General features: G+C 47.5%; 1 long non-coding RNA gene across 1 annotated transcript; it reads right to left on the bottom strand.

The window, feature by feature from the left end:
- Positions 1-4,011: 4,011 nt before the first annotated feature.
- On the bottom strand, positions 4,012-9,474 carry LOC123333473. The gene is made up of 3 exons (XR_006550897.2): positions 8,809-9,474; positions 7,931-8,001; positions 4,012-4,339 (listed from the first exon to the last, which is right to left on the bottom strand). It is a non-coding gene; the product is annotated as an uncharacterized LOC123333473 (long non-coding RNA).
- Positions 9,475-19,051: the final 9,577 nt, after the last annotated feature.

The following is a 19,051-nucleotide window of genomic DNA, read 5'->3' as shown; positions in this document are numbered from 1 at the left end:
TGCTGTCTTCTGTCCAGGGACCCTGCCATTTAGGGGTCTGCAGGGGGCCCCGGCTTCCCAGGTGGCGCTAGTGGTAAAGAACCCACCTCCCTGTGCAGGAGACATAAGGGACTCAGATTCAATCCCTGGGTCTGGAAGATCCCCTGGAGGAGGGCATGGCAACCCACTCCAGTATTCTTGCCTGGAGAATCCTATGGACAGAGGAGCCTGTTGGGCTATGGTCCATAGAGTTGCAAAGAGTTGGACACGACTGAATCAACTTAGCACAGCACAACACAGCAACAGGGGGCCCCGGAGGCCGGTTCTGGGAGCTCAGTGGTCTCCCAGACGTGGAGAAAGCGGTGATGACTCTGATCAGGATTCAGAACCAGGCCCAACTGGGCTGCACTCTACCTGCAGGCAGAGCCCCCGCCTCTCACCCTGGCCCGGGTCTGCTCTCACCCTAGCACTCCACCAGCCCACATGGACACCTCAGTGGGCAGGCTGCAGAAGATAGCCTATTTCCCCCCCTTTTCCTTTCAGGCTTGATGGGCTTCCCTGGTGGCTCAGACAGTAGTAAAAAAAAATCCACCTGCAATGCAGGAGACCCAGGTTTGATCCCTGGGTCAGGAAGATCCTCTGGAGAAGGGAATGGGTACCCGTTCCAGTATTCTTGCCTGGGGAACTCCATGGACAGAAGAGCCTGGCAGGCTACAGTCCATAGGGTCGGAAAGAGTCAGACACAACTGAGCGACGAAGGCTTTCACTTTCAGGCTTGATGGATGACGGAAGGCTCCTCCTCCAACTGTCAAGAACTCCAGCCCACACTTTGCCTGCAACTCGATCGTGCAGGCCCCGGCTCCCCTTCATCCTGGCATCAAACGTCTGTTTGATCAGTTTTTCATCCATTTTCTGAAAGCGCGGTGATTTGGGGCTGTCTTGAATCTTGCAGGACTATTCGTGTTGCACCCTGGCAAGATACTGACGAAGCCCCCGAAGCTGAAGTTGGATGGCTGGCCTGCTCCCTGGGGCCCCTTCATGCCCTGAAGTCCCCCTACCACAGCCCCTACAACCCCTGGCTCTCTGCCCTTTAACAGAGCCCCCCGTGAGGGCCAGAGAGTGAGCCGAATGCTTGTGGGAGAGGGTCAGAGAGGTGGTGAGCTGTCCTCCCCGGGTAGGGATGCTCTATCCACCCCTGCCCCAGGTCGGACAGGAGGAACAGGGTGGGAGCGGAGGGGCTGATGTAGTACAGACTAAGGTGGCATCTCTGTGCTGGTCCCTCTGCTCAGCCTTCCTGATGGTAAGGAAAAAGACTGATTCAGTGCTGGCTAAGTGTTCTGCATCTCACATCTTTAGTAATAAGCTTTCTGATTTGACAGCGAATCCCAGTTTTACGAAAGCACTTTCTCAACCATTTTTTTTCCCCCTTGTGCACAGAACCCTGTGAGGTAGCAGCTCCCCAAGTTTTCAGAGAAGGGAGCCGGGGATTGGAGAAGCTGTGCCACGTTCATGAGTTACTGTCAAGAATGCTCACAGGTCAGAAAGGCCAGGGGCACCCAGCTGGGAACCTGCGCAGGTGTCAGGGCAGGGAGCCAGGGAGATGGGAATGGGCCTTGGACCAGGGCTCAGGATGGAAGCCGTGCTATCCCAAGGGTGAGGAGGCCGGAAAGAGCAGGGCAGAAACAAGGACCTGTGAGAGTGAAATCAGAACTCAGAAAGTGTAACAATCAAAGATCTATAAAGAGACCTTCCCTGGTGGTCCAGTGGTGAAGAATCCACCTTGCAATGCAGGGGATGGCGGTTTGATTCCTGGTCGGGGACGATCCCACCTGCCTTGAAGCAACTAAGCGCATGTACCACAACTACCCAGCCCACAAGCCGCAACTAGAGAAAGCCCGTGTGCAGCAACAAAGACCCACCACCGACACAAAAATAAATAAATCTTTAAAAAAAAAACTATAAAGAGAAAGGTCATCACCCCCACTCTCCCACCCCCAGTCCCTCTCCCCCAAAGGTGTCTACACCTTTATTCCACCTGCAACCTTCCTCACTCTTCTGACCTGCAAACGTATAAAGCAACAGAGCCACATGCCACCAGGAAGCTGGACTTGCTGGTTTTTACTGCAGTGAGGCCACCCTCACCCTTTCTGCTCGAATGCATCTTGGTTCGGGCTGGCGGGCAGGCCAGGGAGGGGCAGGTCCAGCCAGCACCTGGCTAGTCAACTGTCAGAAGGGAGGACCAGGAGGGGCTGCAGCAGAGCAAGGATCTGCTCTGCCCAGGGTGGGGGGTTGGGTGACGGGGTTGGGGTCGGGTACTGGCTCTGGGGAAGGAAGCAGAGGGCAGGGAGCTGAAAGAAGTCAGCTGGGGGTGGGGACAGCCCTGCCTAGCTAGAAGACCTGGTGGGGGACAGAAGTCCCCACAGGGAAATCAAGGCTGTTCCTGGTGGGAGAGGGGCGGAGGATGCTAGACCGGCAAAAACTGGCAAGAACCATGACCAACAAAAAAGGCTATGTTTTTGTCAAGCTCTTTTCTAATCCATACTCTCCTCCCTCCCACCACAGACACCACTGTGGGAATTGCTGGGAGAATGAACGAAGGAAAAGCAATGGAGTTTATTCGGAATGGGGACTTTGTGATTTTTCTGTTGCTAAGTAGCAACTCTAGGGATACCTCCCCCAACCCCGCCTGCCAGGCAGAGGAGCTGGGGAGATGGAGGGACATCCCAGCCCGAGATCTGAGGGTGATGGTCAAGGACCACAAAGGCTACAGGGCCATCAGCGAGCACCAGGCTCCAGCTTGCTTCTGCCCTCCCTGAGAAAGTCTTACTGAATGCAGTGGGTTGAACTGTGTTCCCCCAAAATATACGTTCAAGGACTAACCCCCTGTGAATGAAACTTTATTTGGAAATAGGGTCTTTGCAGATATAATTAGTTCCTTTCATCTTGAGACAAAATCATCTTGGATTTAAGGTCGGCCCTAAATCCACTGGCTGGTGTCCTTGTAAGAAGGGGATGGGACACACAGAGATGCAGGAAGGAAGGCTGCCTGGAGGTGGAGGCAGAGCCTGGGGTGATGTAATTAAAAGCCATGGGATGCTGGGGGCCCCCAGATGTCGGGAGAGGAAAGGAAGGATTCTCCGCCAGAACCTCCAGCAGGATCTTGACCCCCCTGGCTACTCACCACATCTCAGCAAGGTGCCTGTTGATTACCAGCTCCTCTCCCTCTCTGATAAAAAGCTCAAATGTGATGAGATTGGGTTTCTGTTTTGTTGTTCTATCTCTCCGTCTTGTCCAACTCTTTGCGACCCCATGGACTGCAGGACACCAGGCTCCTCTGTCCTCCACTATCTCCTGAGTTTGCTCAAAATCATGTCCATTGAGTCAGTGATGCCATCCAACCATCTCGGCTATGTCGTCCCCTTCTCCTCCTGCCTTAAATCTTTCCCAGCATCAGGGTCTTTTCTAACGAGTCAGCTCTTCACATCAGGTGGCCAAAGTATTGGATCATCCCTAAATGTGGGCATATCACAACTTTCCCCTTCTTTTTTTTTTTCTTCTTTCTACATTTTTTTCCTTTTAGTTAAATTTATTTTAAATTGGAGGATAACTGCTTTACAATGTGTGTTGTGTTTTCTGCCATACATCAACATAGATCAGCCAGGGTATACATGTGTCCCCTCCCTCTTGAACCACCCTGTCACCTCCCACCCTGTTCCACCCACTAGGTTGTCACGGAGCACCGGGTTTGCCCTCCCTGCATCATGCAGCAAATCCCACTGGCTATCTATTTTACTTATGCTAATGTGTATGCTTCAGTACTACTCTTTCATTTCCCACCATCTCCTTCCCCCGCTGTGTCCGAAAGTCTGTTCTCTGTGTCTGCATCTCCACTGCTGCCCTGAAAACAGGTTCATCAGTACCATCTGCCTAGATTCCTTCCCTTCTTTTATTTGGAAACAATGAGTTTTGGGTTTTTTTTTTTTAACTTTTAAAAAGATTTATTTTTAAACTTATTTTAAAATGTATGTACAGTTAAATCCACTCTTTTGGCTATATAAGTCTCTGGGTTTTGACAAGTGTATAGAGTTGTGTAACCACTTCCACAGTCATTATAAGGAACATTCCATACAACAAAAAAAAAGGTTCCCGGATGGTGCAGTGGTAAAGAACCCACCTGCCAGCGCAGGAGACTCAGGAGACATGGGTTCAATCTCTGGGTTGGGAAGACCCCCTGAAGAAGGAAATGGCAACCCACTCCAGTATTCTTGCCTGGAGAATTCCACGGACAGAGGAGCCTGGAGGGCTACAGTCCAGGGGGTCTCAAGGAGTCTCCAGATGCTTGAAGTAAAAACTGATAGATCTACAAAGAGAAATATACAAGTTGACAATTATAGTTGAAGCTTTCAACACTCTTCTTTTAATAACTGGTAGAACAAGCGGCATCCACTCCAGTACTCTTGCCTGGAAAATCCCATGGACGGAGGAGCCTGGTAGGCTGCAGTCCATGGGGTCGCCAAGAGTCGGACACGACTGAGCGACTTCACTTTCACTTTTCACTTTCATGCATTGGAGAAGGAAATGGCCATCCACTCCAGTGTTCTTGCCTGGAGAATCCCAGGGACGGGGGAGCCTGGTGGGCTGCCATCTATGGGGTCGCACAGAGTCGACACAACTGAAGTGACTTAGCAGAACAAGTGGACAAAAATCAGTAAGTACTTAGAAGACTTGGAACAACATTATCAACCATCCTGACCTAACTGACATTTATAAAATACTTTGCCCAATGATAGCAAAATATGCATCCTTCTCAAGTTCACACAGAACATTTACCAAGATAAACAATATTCTGGGCCATTAAACAAGTCTCAGTGCATTTAAAAGGATTCAAGTCACACAAAGTATGCTCTCTTATCACAACGAAATTAAATTAGAAATTGATAATAGGAAGATCTCTGAAAATGCCCAAGTATTTGGAAACTAACACACTTCTAAATAACACATGGGTCAAAAAAGAAGTCAAAACAGAAATTTGAAAGTATTCTTAACTGGCTGAAAAAATAAAACACAACATGTCAAGTTTTGTGGGATTATTAGCTTTAGGTGTCTTGTGGATGCTGTTTATCAAGTTGAAGAAATCCTCCTCTAGTCCCATTCTACTGAGAGTTTGGGGTTATTTTAAAATCATGAGTGGATGTTCAGTTTAGTTCAGTTCAGTCGCTCAGTCGTGTCTGACTCTTTGCGACCCCATGAATCGCAGCATGCCAGGCCTCCCTGTCCATCACCAACTCCCGGAGTTCACTCAGACTCACGTCCATCGACTCAGTGATGCCATCCAGCCATCTCATCCTCTGTCGTCCCCTTCTCCTCCTGCCCCCAATCCCTCCCAGCATCAGAGTCTTTTCCAATGAGTCAACTCTTCGCATGAGGTGGCCAAAGTACTGGAGTTTCAGCTTTAGCATTAGTCCTTCCAAAGAAATCCAGGGCTGATCTCCTTCAGAATGGACTGGTTGGATCTCCTTGCAGTCCAAGGGACTCTCAAGAGTCTTCTCCAACATCACAGTTCAAAAGCATAAATTCTTCGGCACTCAGCCTTCTTCACAGTCCAACTCTCACATCCATACATGACCACAGGAAAAACAATAGCCTTGACTAGACAGACCTTTGTTGTCTCTGCTTTTCAATATGCTGTCTAGGTTGGTCATAACTTTTCTTCCAAGGAGTAAGAGTCTTTTAATTTCATGGCTGCAGTCACCATCTACAGTGATTTTGGAACCCCAAAAATAAAGTGGATGTTGGATTATGTCAAATGCTTTTTCTTCATTATTTGGTTATGTTCGTAAAATTTTTCTTCACAGGCCTGTTGATATGGCGGGTTACATTAATTGATTTTTTAGTATTGAGACAGCCTTGCACACATAGAATGCGTTCCACTTGATTGTGGTATATAATTCTTTTTAATATTTGTTATAAATTTGATTGGTTAACGTTTTGATGAGGATTTCTCTGAGTTTGTGAAATATATTGGTCTGTAGTTTTCTTCATGCTGTCTTGGTTTTTATATTAGGACAGTGTGTGCATGCATGCCAAGTCACTTCAGTCATGTCCAACTCTCTGTGACCCCATGGACCGTACGTAGCCCTCCAGGCTCCTCTGTCCATGGGATTCTCCAGGTGAGAATAGTGGAGTGGGTTGCCATGCCCTCCTCCAGGGGATCTTCCCGACCCAGGGACCAAACCTGCATCTCTCATGTCTCCAGCATTGGCAGGCAGGTTCTTTACCACTAGCACCACCTGGGAAGCTCGTATTAGGGCAATACTGGCCTCATAAAATTATTTGAGAAGTATTCTCTTCTCTACTATTTTCAGGAAGCAATTGCATCATAATATTGGTGTTAATTTTCCATTAACTGCTTGGTAGAATTTTTTGTTGAACCCACCTGGACCTAGAGGTATTTTTAGTGAGAGATTTAAAATTATGAAGTGAATTTCTTTAATGGTTCTAGGACTTTTCAGATTATGTATTTCACCTTGGTTGAGTTTTGGTAGTCTGGTTTTCAAGAAGTTGGTCCGTTTCATTTAAACGATTGATTCATGAGCGTAAAGTTGTTCATCGTCTCCCTTTGTCGTCCTTTTAATGGCCATCGGGTCCGTGGTGATGTCTTGTGTCATCCCTGATAGTGGTGATTTGTGTATTCTCCCTTGTCACTTCCTCAGTTTTCCAGAGGCTAATTTTTTTTTTCCCCCAAAGAACCAGTTTGAGTTTCACTGATTTTCTGTATCGTTTTCCTCTTTTCAATTCCACTGATTTCTACTCTTTATCATTTCCTTCGTGCTGCTTGCTTTGGGTTTCTTTTGTTCATCTTTTTTCTAGTTTCTTGAGGTAGGAATTTAGGTCATTGATTTGAGACATTCCTTTTTTCAAATGTAAGCACTTCATGCTATATATTTCCCTCTCCACTTTACCTGCATCCCACAAACTTTCAATACATGTTCATTTTCAGTTCTATGTAGAGGGTTATTTTTAAAAATATTTATTATTTATTTACTTGGCTGTGCTAGGTCTTAATTGTGGCATGTGGGATTTAGTTCCTCCACCAGGGATCAAGCCTGGGCCCTCTGCATTGGGAGAGCAGAGTCTTAGCCACTGGGCCAGGGAGGTCCCCTAGAGGGTTATTTTTTTTTACGCGGCACTAAGATGTTTGGAGGAGACAAAGACAGCTATCTACCAGAAGGCATGCTCCTCCCCTCGACAGCACAGACGTGTTGCCAGGAAGTGGCTGCCCAACCAGAGACTGTGTTCCCAAGTTGTCCTTGTCTCTAGTGAGACAATATGAACAGTTCTGCCCAATGGAGTGTGAGAAGTACTGTATGTCACTGCCGAGCCAATGCAGTTGAGAAATAAACATTCTTTCTTCACCCTCTCCCTTTCCAAAACAGAGGCAGGTAATGATGAGGAAGCCTTAGAGGGTAGTGGAGCCAAAGACAGAAAGGGCATGGTCCCTGAGTCACTGTGTGGATTAAAGCCAGCCAATCATGAACACTCGCACTGGTTTGTTACATGGATGAGACATGTGTCTTTTTGTGTTAAATTTACCATTAATAGTTTGGGCTTTCCAGGTGGCTCAGTGGTAAAGAATCCATCTACTAATGCAGGAGACATAGGAGATGTGCATTCAATCCCTGGGTCAGGAAGATCCCCTGGAGATGGAAATGGCAACCCAGTCCAGTACTCTTGCCTGGAAAATCCCCGGGACAGAGGAGCCTGGCGGGCTGCAGTCCATGGGGTCACAAAGCACTGGACACGACTGAGCACACACACAACTCGTGAATAGTTTGGGACTTATTTGTTAACAACAGCTAACATTCCCCTGCTGGTCACCTCAACGTTCAGCAGTGGAACTTGAAAGACGCCTTCTAACAACCCATTGAGGACATGGCATCCATAAATGTACCTGAAGTTATTGATTTCATCCAGGATCAATTCTTGGGTATGGAAGGTCTTCAGTTTATTGCCTTGTTGTATCTGTTATACAGAGAACACACACACACGAAAGTGGAATATTTTGGACATGAGACCTGAAACCCCAGTTCAAAAGCATTTGGGAGCAATTCAGAGAACCACATAGTCCCAGAGCCATCATCTCTGACAGTACCGGCCCAGACCTCTGCTTTCCCCCGACTAATGTCTGCTGAAGACAAGTGTCTGGAGAAATGAGACCCCTGCACCGTCTCACCAGCCAGTTCCTGCCTCCCCATGAGAGTCACACAGATGCCTGAGGAAGAGTCGGCGCTCTTAGACACTGACCCTGGTCTCCTGTCTCTGTGTTTCCTTTTTGTGAATCAGAGAGGACATGGTTCTGAACAAAACATGGCCCCAAACTGCCTGTCGACATGTTTCCAATGAAAATAAACAACTGCTCTAATCTCAGATCTGTTTGGTGTCTCACTGGCCTCCTCTTTTTTTCTTTTAAGCAAAACATACTTATATTTAAAATAGAGACACTTCCCTGGCGGTCCAATGGTTAGGACTCCCTGTGCTTCCTCTGCAAAGAGCATGGGTTCTAATCCCAGGGAACTAAGATCCTGCATGCTGCATGAGGTGGCCGGAAAACAGAAAAGAAAAAAAAAAAAATTAAAAGTTAGAAAAATAAAATAGAAAGTGAGTGGTCACATCTTTTAAAGCTAAATGTCTTCCCCACCAGGCCAAATGAGGGTGCCTCCCCCCTCTTTCTTCCTCTGTACTTCCTCTCATATTAAAGCTAGTGCATTTGAGCTCTATTAACTCCTATCCTGGTTTATAAGCTCTGATTTAGAGAACCAAATTACCCACCCGTAGCACTCAAGAAGGCACCTGTCTGTCAGATAGCTGGCATTTGATTCTTCCGGCCGCCCCCGCGCCCGTTTATTCATTCCTGGCAGGGAGAGAGCCGGAGCAGAGGAGCAATTTCATCAGCCCCTGGAATTCACAGGGCTGAGAGCCTCTTCTCCCCAGACCACGCTGCTGCCATAAATAGACATCACGTGGCTTCCTTTTATGATAAGGTCAGAGGAAACGAGTGTACAGGGAGAAGCCGTTGGGAGAGTCGAAGCTCTGAGTTCCAGGGATAAAACCTGAACAGGGCTCGTCTTCTTGCCTGGGGGCCAGATTAGTGAGGCTGGGAGCCGTGGGTCACCTCCCCAGACAGCGACACCTCTGGCCGCCTGAGCTCCCCTGACTCCCAGCAGCCGTCTCTGCACTCAGCATCCTTACCCCTCAGTGAGCAGGGCACACACTCCCCGCCCCACCTGCCCCGCCAGGCTCTGCAGGTTTCCCCCCCGGCTCATTTTCTGATAGAGCTGTCAGTTTTTATTGCTGATGGGAGAAATCATTTTCTCTCTTAGCGGAATGTTAATTGGCCTTTCCCAGTTCTTTCCTACAGTGAGTACATTCAGTCCCCTAGTTTTTTTTCCAGCCCCTCAAAGGAAAAGTACCTTATAGAGAAGCATTCCAGAAGGACAAGGAAGGAGGTTCTCACAGGACGGCTAATTGATCACTGCTAAATCAGAGGTTAAGAAAAAAAGCTAAAGAGGAGGGCCAGGAGCTGGGGGGCCAGGCATTTCAGCAGTTGCAAGGGAGTTTTACTACCTGCATGCTCACAGCTCCAGCGCCTTCCACTCTAGAGAGCTCAGTACCCACTAGGGAGACCTGGGAAGCCAGCTGGGGCGGCTTGAAACATCAATTGAGCATCTTCAAGGTGCCAGGCGCCCAGACAGGCCCCAGAGATGACTAAGATGCTGTCGCAGGAGACAAACCGATAAAACTGGGGACATCGGTTTCCACGTGACCAGAGCCGTGGCCAGGGTACTTCGGGATGCACAGAGCCTCAACTTCTGGAGAAAACCACGCTGCAGCTCAGCCATATAGGTCAACTAGGGGTCCGGGGCAGGGGCACCCCAGCTGGAGGAGGCGGTCTGTGCAGCCTCTCCAGGCCTGGAACAGGATGGTGCGTGGGAGGAGGGTAATGTCATGTGGAGGTTAGGCTTACAGCAGGGCTTGGGTGCCCAAGTAGGTTTCCCCCCATATAATTTCAAGCCCTTAAAAAATCAGTTTTATGGGGTACTTCCCTGGTGGTCCAGTGGCTGAGCCCCCATGCTAATGCAGTAGACCTGGGTTCAATCCCTGGTCAGGAAACTGGGTCCTGCGGGCCACAACTAAGACCCAGCTCAGTCAAATAAAGAAAATTGTTTAAAAATCTCTTATTGAGACTTAATTTATACTCCATAAATTCACTGCTTAAAGTGCACAATTCAATGGTTTTCGTTTTTTTGTATATTTAAAGAGTAATATTTGTGTATATTTACAGTCATACACCCATTGCCATAATCTAATTTTAGAACATTTTCTTCACCACCAAAAGAAACCTTCTAAGTGGAGGTTTTGATAGGGGCCTGGACAAATTAGCCTCACATCTATTTGGCAGCAGGGCAGAAAGGGGTTTGGAGGGGCAAGCCTGGCCACTCCCTCCTCGAGCCCAGAAGGTAAGCAAGGGGCATCGTAGGGGCTGAGCACAAGGCTGAAGATTTGTGGCAACAGCAGGTGAAATTTATTCCATCTCTTGGATTCTTCCTCCTTGATAGGAAAAGAACTAGGTTTGTGAACACTCGGGCCATTTTTTACTGGCCGGCTATTTAGTGGCACTGATACAAATCAGTGGTTTTGATGACTGTGGCCCATTTACAAAGAAAAATGGACAGAGCCATACGTATCACAGCAAAACCCAGCATTCTGCGGTGTCTGCAAAATGGGAGTAGCACAGCACTGCTCACGTGTTTCATGCACCAAAAACCACAGCTGGTCCGTAAGCCAGAAAAAGCGGGGGCTCTGTCCTGGAAGTCTCTGGAGGGTGACCGAAGCGTGGCCACATGAGCCAGGGTCGTGAGCAGACCTTCCTGCTTCCAGGCAGGGCGCCCATAGGCTGAGTATAGCGCAGATGGACCGTTCAAACCCGGAGTCCTTAGCCAGGCAAGGACCAGAGAGAATGGATGCGCCTCGGCAGTGACTTTGGGGGCAGGATGGTCAGATCTGAGCATGATGCTATGGTAATTATTTTAGGTTTATTTGTTTTTAATTGCAAGTAAGAAACAAAAGCAAAAACAAATTAAATGAGCTTTCACAATAAAGGAAACTCAGTTCTAACAAAATCTTGACTGGAGAAATGTGAACGAACTCTTCGTACAAAAAGAAATGCATTATAAATTATGCATGCTTAGTCGCTTCAGTCGTGTCCGACTCTTTAAGACCCTATGGACCATGGCCTGCCAGGCTCCTCTGTCCATGGGTTTCTCCAGGCAAGAATACTGAAGTGGGTTGCCATTTCCTTCTCCAGTGATAAAGTACAACCACATAAATAAACCTTGTGAGGCTGAGTTGTGCGTGCATGCTCAGTTATAACCGACTGCTTGTGACTTCACGGACTGTAGCCCACCAGGCTCCTCTGTCCGTGGGATTCTCCAGGCAAGAACACCAGAATGGGATGCCATTTTCTTCTCCAGGGGGATCTTCCGGACCCAGGGATTGAACCCACGTCTCCTGAGCCTCCTGCATTGGTAAGTGGATTCTTTATCACTGAGCCATCTGGGGCGCCCATAGGCCGCGTTAGCAAGCAAGCAAGGGATATCCCCAGGGACAGAACGAAGATGGAAAAACCAGAGTGGTGATCATGTGAGTTGACCCCACAGCTGCCTCAGGGAGGGATGCAATCAGAGCCAGTAACCCAGGGACCCTGGCTTTGGCCTTCAGATTGACATGAGATTTGGAGATGGGAGGTAAGATCTTCCGTTAACAGGATGTGGAGGGTTGGAACTCTGACTCCTTGCAAAGCCAGGCTCCACTGAAGGCTGATCTCTTAGTGAAGGGGCGACGAACTAAGAAAACCTGATCTCCTTGTTAACAAGGAGATAAGAAGCTTGCTATTACTGCACAGGCAAAAGCAGTGGGGGGGCTTCAAACATGATCCTCCGAAAAATCAAAACCTCACAGATGTGCTGTGAGTGGATTTGACATCCAGATTTGTATTGTCTGCATGGTCTCAGATTCTCATGCCAGAAGGAAAAATTGGTCCCAGGCTGGTGATAACCCTGGACCATCTGGCAAAGCAGATGCAGAATGACTTTAGGGACTTCCCTGGCTATCCAGTGGTTAAGACCCCTAGCTTCCAATGCAGGGGTCGTGGACTCAGTCCCTGGTTGGGGAACTAAGATCCCACGTGCCGAGTGGTGAGATTAAAAAAAAAAAAAAAATTGACTGTAGAGGAGCGCTCTTACAATTCAGACAGCAGGAAGTTCTCACGGGAAAAACAAGCTCCTCCAAAGATGAGTTCACAATAGTGAGTCCCGGGACACGCGTACCCCATTTTATTGCACTTTGCTTTATTGTGCTTCACAGATGCTGTGTTTTGTACAGGTTGAAGGTTTGTGGCAACCCTGTATCGAGCGAATCTTTCAGCACCATTTCTCCAACAGCATTTGCTCACTTCCTGTCTCAGTGTCACATGTTGGTAATTCTCACATTTCAAACCCTTTCATTACGTTCATACTTATTACGACGATCTGTGATGTTACTACTATGACTTGCTGAAGGCTCGGATGATGGTTAGCATGTTTTAGCAAAGAAGTATTTTTAAATTAAGGTATGTGCCTTGCTTATATAGACATATTGCTATTGCACGCTTCATAGACTATGTTACTGTTGTGCTTGAATACTCAGTCGTGTTTGACTCTGTGGACCCCATGGACTGCAGCCCAGCAGGCTCCTCTGCCTCTGGGATTTTCCAGGCAAGAATACTGGAGTGGGTTGCCGTTTCCTTCTCCTGGGGATCTTCCTGGCTCAGGGATTGATTGAACCCACATCTCCTGTGTCTCCTGCATTGGTAGGTGGATTCTTTACCACTGAGACTATAGTATAAACATAACTTTTATATGCGCTGGGAAACCAAAGAATGCACGTGACTCGTTTATTTTGGTATTTGCTTTATTGTGGCGGTCTGGAAGCAAACCCACAACATCTCCAAGGTATACCTGTATTTATGAAGAAAGAGTCGTGCTGAATACAGCAGATGACACCATCAGGAGGATAGGGCCATAAGACTCTGAGACCGCAGGGCAGCAGGGCCAAGAGAGACTGTGATAAGAATGCTTATAATGATCGAAAGCCAAAATGAAAGGTTCACACTCTCAAGAAAATAACAATACTTTATGAAAACAAGAATAGACAGATTTGAACAACATTTATAGGTGAAATGATATGGTAAGTGAGATGGGCCTCAGAATAATTTCAGAGTAAGGACTTCCCTCGTGATCCTGTGGCTAAGACTCCATGCTCCCAACGCAGGGGGACCAGGTTTGATCACTAGGGAACTAGATCCCACATGCCGCAATCAAGACCCAGAGCAGACAAATAAATAAATATAAATATTTTTAAAAATCTCAGAGTAGACAGCTGTGGGAAGGCGTGTGTATAAAACAAGACTAGTTACAGGTTGATACTTGTGGAAGGTGAATAAGTACATAGGGATTTCTTATTCTATTGTCTCTAATTTTCTGTTTGAAATGTCCATTATAAAAAATTAAAAACAAATGACGTTAAAAGCTCCAAACAGAACTTCTAGAAATGAATAATGTAAATAATGAAATTTAAAGCTCAAAACCAGTTTAATGGCAGATTGCACAGAGATGAAGAGAGAATGGATGAACTGGAAGATATTCTTAAAATATCCAGAATGCAAAGTAGAGGGGAAAATGTAGAAAACCCTTCAGGAGAGATTTAGAGATACAGAGGACAGACAACCACTTTAGAGTGCAATTTGGCGTTATCTGGTGATGCTATGACCTAACAGCTTTACTTCTAGTTTTGCTTCTCATACGTGAAAATATGAGCATTAGAGCTACATGTAAGAATTTCATAGCAGTATTGTGTAGGATAGAGAAAAGGCAGAAATAAGCTAAATATCCCTTAGTGGCAGAGAAGATAAATAGATGACATCTTTGTCATATAAAGCAGTAGAAGTAAGTGAACCACAATTTTGTGTGTCTCCATTAATACACAGAGTGGGATATACATACACCACATCTTTATCCATTCACCTGTCGATGAACATTTAGATTGCTTCTATGTCTTGGCTATTATAAATAGTGCTGCTATGAACGTTGGGGCGTGTGCGTATCTTTTCGAATTATAGATTTTCCAGATGTGTGCCCAGGAGTGGGATTGCTGAATTATATGGCAACTCTATTTTGAGATAAAACTGTTTTTTAACTCATATATTTTAAACTTTAAATTCATGGATCACCCAATATAAGGGTCAAAGACGGTATCCTAAGGGAAATCAGAAAATACTGAGAACCGAAAGATAATTAGATCACTTTGTACTAAACTAGAAGAATCCCACAGCAGGACTACATAGAGGGCGAGTCAGACCTGCCAACGCACACATTCGAAAAGAAGAGACTTTTCTAAACTCCAACTGAGTGAGTTCGGTGTCCAGCTCCAGAAGGAAGAAAGAGAACAGAATAAAGCAAGAAAAACAAAAATAGAAGGAAGGAAATTAGGAAATAACAAAGATAAGAACAGAAATTAAGGGAAAAATAAGATCAATACAACCACAGCTGGATCTTTGAGAAGACTGATAAAACAAGCAGATCTCTGGCACGAGTGGCTGGGAATATAAAGGAGATGGGATGGGGCATGTTAGGAATGAACAAGAAGAGGACATAGCTAGAATAGAGATTCAGCCATAATGAGGGCTCACATCTACAAGTCAGTCTCTATACCTCAATCTATAAAGGAATATTTATTTACAGTTCAGGTTGACCTACAAATCCTATCTACAGAACCTTCTGCCTGGATATAGTAACAGTGACGTACTGGCATTTATACAGAATCTGCTAGGAGCCCCTGCGACTGCCATGGGCTCCCTCACCTCCATCCATTTGGTTACGCTGTTTCCTCAGCTCAAAATACCCTTTCTCTCTTACACATCTTGGAAGGTTCTGCTAAAATGCCACCCCTCTGGCTGTTCTTATCTACCCATTATCCACTCTACCCTTCTCCCTTACCAACAGAACCATAATTTTGCTCAGGATAATAAAACGCCCCATTTAAAATAACCACAGCTACAGTGCTTCAGTCCCAGGTTCCTCTGCATCCCAGGGTGGCATGTGACCCCATAGGGTCAATGAGATGTAAGTAGGAGTTTGCTGGGTATGGGGCTTTCCTGGTAGCTCAGTGGGTAAAGAATCCGCCTACAATGCAGGAGATCCTGGTTCAATTCCTGGGTTGGGAAGATCCCCTGGAGAAGGGATAGGCTACCCACTCCAGTATTTTTGGGCTTCCCTGATGGCTCGGACAGTAAAGAATCCACCTGCAATGCGGGAGACCTGGGTTTGATCCCTGAGTTGGGAAATCCCCTGGAGAAGTGAAAGGCTACCCACTCCAGTATTCTGGCCTGGAGAATTCCATGGACAGAGGAACCTGGCAGGCTTCAGTCTATGGGGTTGTAAAGAGTCGGACACAACTGAGTGACTTTCGCTTTTTGCTGGGTATATTTTTTTAAGGTTTAAAACATCCGTCCACCCATCCGTTCATCCACCACCCATCCTTTCACTCATTCACCCATCCATCCACTTGTCCACCTGTCTACCCACCCACACACCTATCCATCCATCCAACCATCCATTTCTGACAGTCTGTAAAGCGCCAGACGTAATATTTAGGTATTTGATACAGAAAATGAGCGGTTTGCCCCCTGCCTTTAAGCGAATACACTACTTGGGAAGACAGGTAAGGAGACAGTTTCAGTACCTTTGTGGTAAGTGCTATACTAGAGGTAAGAGAGAAATAAAATCCTAACATATTAATATTTTTCCTTCTCTTATTCAACCAGGGCTACCTGTTTGCCTCAGGGAGGATTGTGATTTTCATGGTAGAAATATAACAAGAGGAAAAAAAGACTTTTACCTTTGAATGTTAAGATCAACTCTGAGCGTACATGAGATAATAGTCTTGAAACTGAACTTGGTTCAGGAAAGAAAGGGATTTTCTAAATTCCATGGGCTTCCCTTTAAGAAATTATGACCAAATCTGGTGGACTTGGACCCATAACAGGGTCAGAGGATATGACTTAGGGAAGTTCCTATCAAGTAGGAAGAAGCAAGAGATCAGAAGCTTGATTAGACCCTCCTCCAGGTCAAAACAGCAGTGGGAAGGCCCGAGGGGAGCGCGACTGCTGGGCGGTACTGTAGGAGGACCCTGTGGCCAGACTCTGGGCTGGAGCCTGAGAACCAGGCAGAATGCCGCTCATCGGGTCCAGGACAGGCAGCCTGGTACCACCTCAACCACGTGTCTTAGAGGCAGGAATTGGAATCGGGATCGTGTCTGGGAAGGCGTGGGGAGAAGGGGCCCTGAGAGGAAACCTGAACCTTAATGTACTTGAACTCTTGCCTTGATGTGTCTGACTTAACTCAGAAGGAGTTTTTGAAGCCTGGAGAGACTGAGCTAGCTTTGATTAGCAAGTCCATGGTGTTTAAATTTTCTTTTTTTCTCTTTTTCTGCCCTTAGCAGGAGTGGGGACTTGGGAGCAAGACAGAATCAATTATAGACCATTTTCCAGTTGCACTTCTGTGCGCCTTTGCTTACCGCATACAGATTTTATCCGGTGATAGAGGCATGCATGGGGTGCTGAGGAGCCAGAGGGCTAAGGGGAGGGTGTCGGGGGGCGGGGCACTGGCTTGCATCAGGGCGGTCACACAGGGCGCCGGGCTCAGAAGGGCCCTGTCCTTAGGGTTTCATGCTCCGTGATTGTGGAGTATGCTTAATAATTTTCCCTCTGAATCTGTGTTTGTAAGTGAAGTCTAATGGGGCAATAGATGGCTGGGGGCTTGGGGTCATGCCTCCCTCTGCCTCCTGGGGCCAGCGACTAGACAGTTCTCAGTCATCTGCTCCCCAGCCTCACCCTCCGCCCGGGCCAGGGACTGGGTGGTGAGGGTGGGGGATGGCAGGGAGATCAGCGTGTCCCTGGAGCCTTCAGCTCCCAGCAGGAGCCTCAGAGCAGGCAGCTCTCCTCGCTCAGGGCTGGCTGTGCCGTGGCGTGTTTAGCAGGTGGCTTGTTGGCTTCCACCCCTTATCCAGGCACCAGGTGTGTCCACGGAAGGTGCATTTCCTTGGGGGTTCCGCCTCCACCATGAGCTCGGGTGGCAGGCCCGTGGGAAGGGGAGACTGATCCCTCCCCAGTCAGGGTCAGTAACTGCGAGAACGGGACCCTGGCAACCTCTGAACCTTGCCTCTAGTGTCCTCCTGCCTGATGGAGCATGACACTAAGTCGCAAATAAAAGCATCACGACAGGCCTCAGAAGAAAGGAAAAGGCGCTGTGTTGTTAATATCTTTAATGGTGCAATTTCCTACTTTTCTAACAAGAGGCTTGATTTTTTTTTTTGCCACACCTGACCAGGGATTGACCTGTACCCACCTCTGCCGTGGAATCTTGGAGTCTTAACCCACTGGACCGGCAGGGAAGTCCAAGAGGCCTGCATTTTCATTGCCCACTGGGCCCCACAAACCCTGCAGCTGGCTCTGGCCTCATGGAAGCTTTGCCTGGAGGAAGTCTGCTGGGTCTGAGGCCTTCTGCTGAGCCGGTCCACCCGGTAGCAGGCCTCCTTGACAGTCAAAACTCAAAAGGCATCACCCCGCCTGGTAGGCCACCCCAACCACACAACCAAAGCGGGGCTATGGTTTCAGGAACACCAGGGTCAAATTCTGGCCCCACCAGCGGCATCTCCAAGGACCTTTCTGTCAAATATTTCTGAATCTCCGGGAGCATCTCATTTTTTTTCAAGTACAATTCTCTCACTCGCTCATGATTTCTGCCATATTCCTTCTCTCCCTCCTGGGATGGCTGCCTTTGGAGCTTTCTGCAGCCCTCAAAGCCTGCCCCCCACTGAGTGCCTTGATTCCAGTCCCCACTGACAGATGAGTGATGAATAGCTCAGACATCTGCTGTGCCTGCCATGAGCCAGGACCCCTCTAGCACTGGACTCACTGAGTCCTCTTATCAGCCCGACCAAGTATGCACTTCACACTGCCTCTTTCTACATGAGGGAACAGAGTCACAGAGGAAGCAGATCCAGTAAGGGATGGAGTTAGGATTTGAACTCAGGCAGAAATAATGATGGGTAAAGAATCCTCCTGCAATGCAGGAGACCTGGGTTCGATCCCCTGGAGGAGGGCATGGCAACCCACTCCAGTATTCTTGCCTGGAGAATTCTGTGGACAGAGGAGCTTGGCGTGCTAACATCCACGGGGTCACAAAGAGTGAGACACGACTGAGCGACTAACACGCATGTCAGAAACGATGATAATTTAATGATAAAAGAAGTCACACCTGGGATGGCATGCTGGAAATGCAAATGCAGTAGCTGAACATGCGTTTAAACTGCCAGAAAGGAATTTTACCAGCAAAATGGACACACTGTCTCATTAACCTGATAGTGACAAGGCATCCGGTTTGGAGCTTCGTCGAGGTTGGCCATCCCTCTCGTGATGGAAAAGGGCAGAAGGGACGGTTGGAATGAGGAACGTGGGGTGTCAGATGGCTGGTGGTACAAATACATCTGAAAGCCCACATCAAACCCCTCACCAAACATTTCTGATTCTCCAGGGGCGTGTCCTTTCTTTTCTGCCTCAGAGCCCTGGGATTCAGGTTGCAGCAGAATTCAGGGGAGAGGCTGTGTCTCCACCATATGACACACCTGTGCCCCAACTCTAGTCTAAGAAGGCCAGTCACAGAAAGTCATAATGCTCCATCTGGTTGGTTTAGCAGCCAGGGTTAGATTTAAAGGTTTAATCAAAATGTTCTGTACTTGGCCATAACTGATTTATTTGAAGGTCACCTTAATTTCTTTCAGCCCATAGGGGCTCAACTCAATTTTCAAGGTTGATTAACTCTTCCCTCCCTCTCGGTGATGACACCCCCACAGAGCCCTCTCCTTCCTCATCTGGCCCCGGGGCCCTCTTGGCTTCTCCTCCAGTGACACCTGGAGC

The sequence above is a fragment of the Bubalus bubalis genome, chromosome 4 (assembly GCF_019923935.1).
Source record: "Bubalus bubalis isolate 160015118507 breed Murrah chromosome 4, NDDB_SH_1, whole genome shotgun sequence".
In the NCBI taxonomy this organism is placed as follows: Eukaryota; Metazoa; Chordata; class Mammalia; order Artiodactyla; family Bovidae; genus Bubalus; species Bubalus bubalis.
This window is presented reverse-complemented; position numbering and strand designations above follow the sequence as displayed.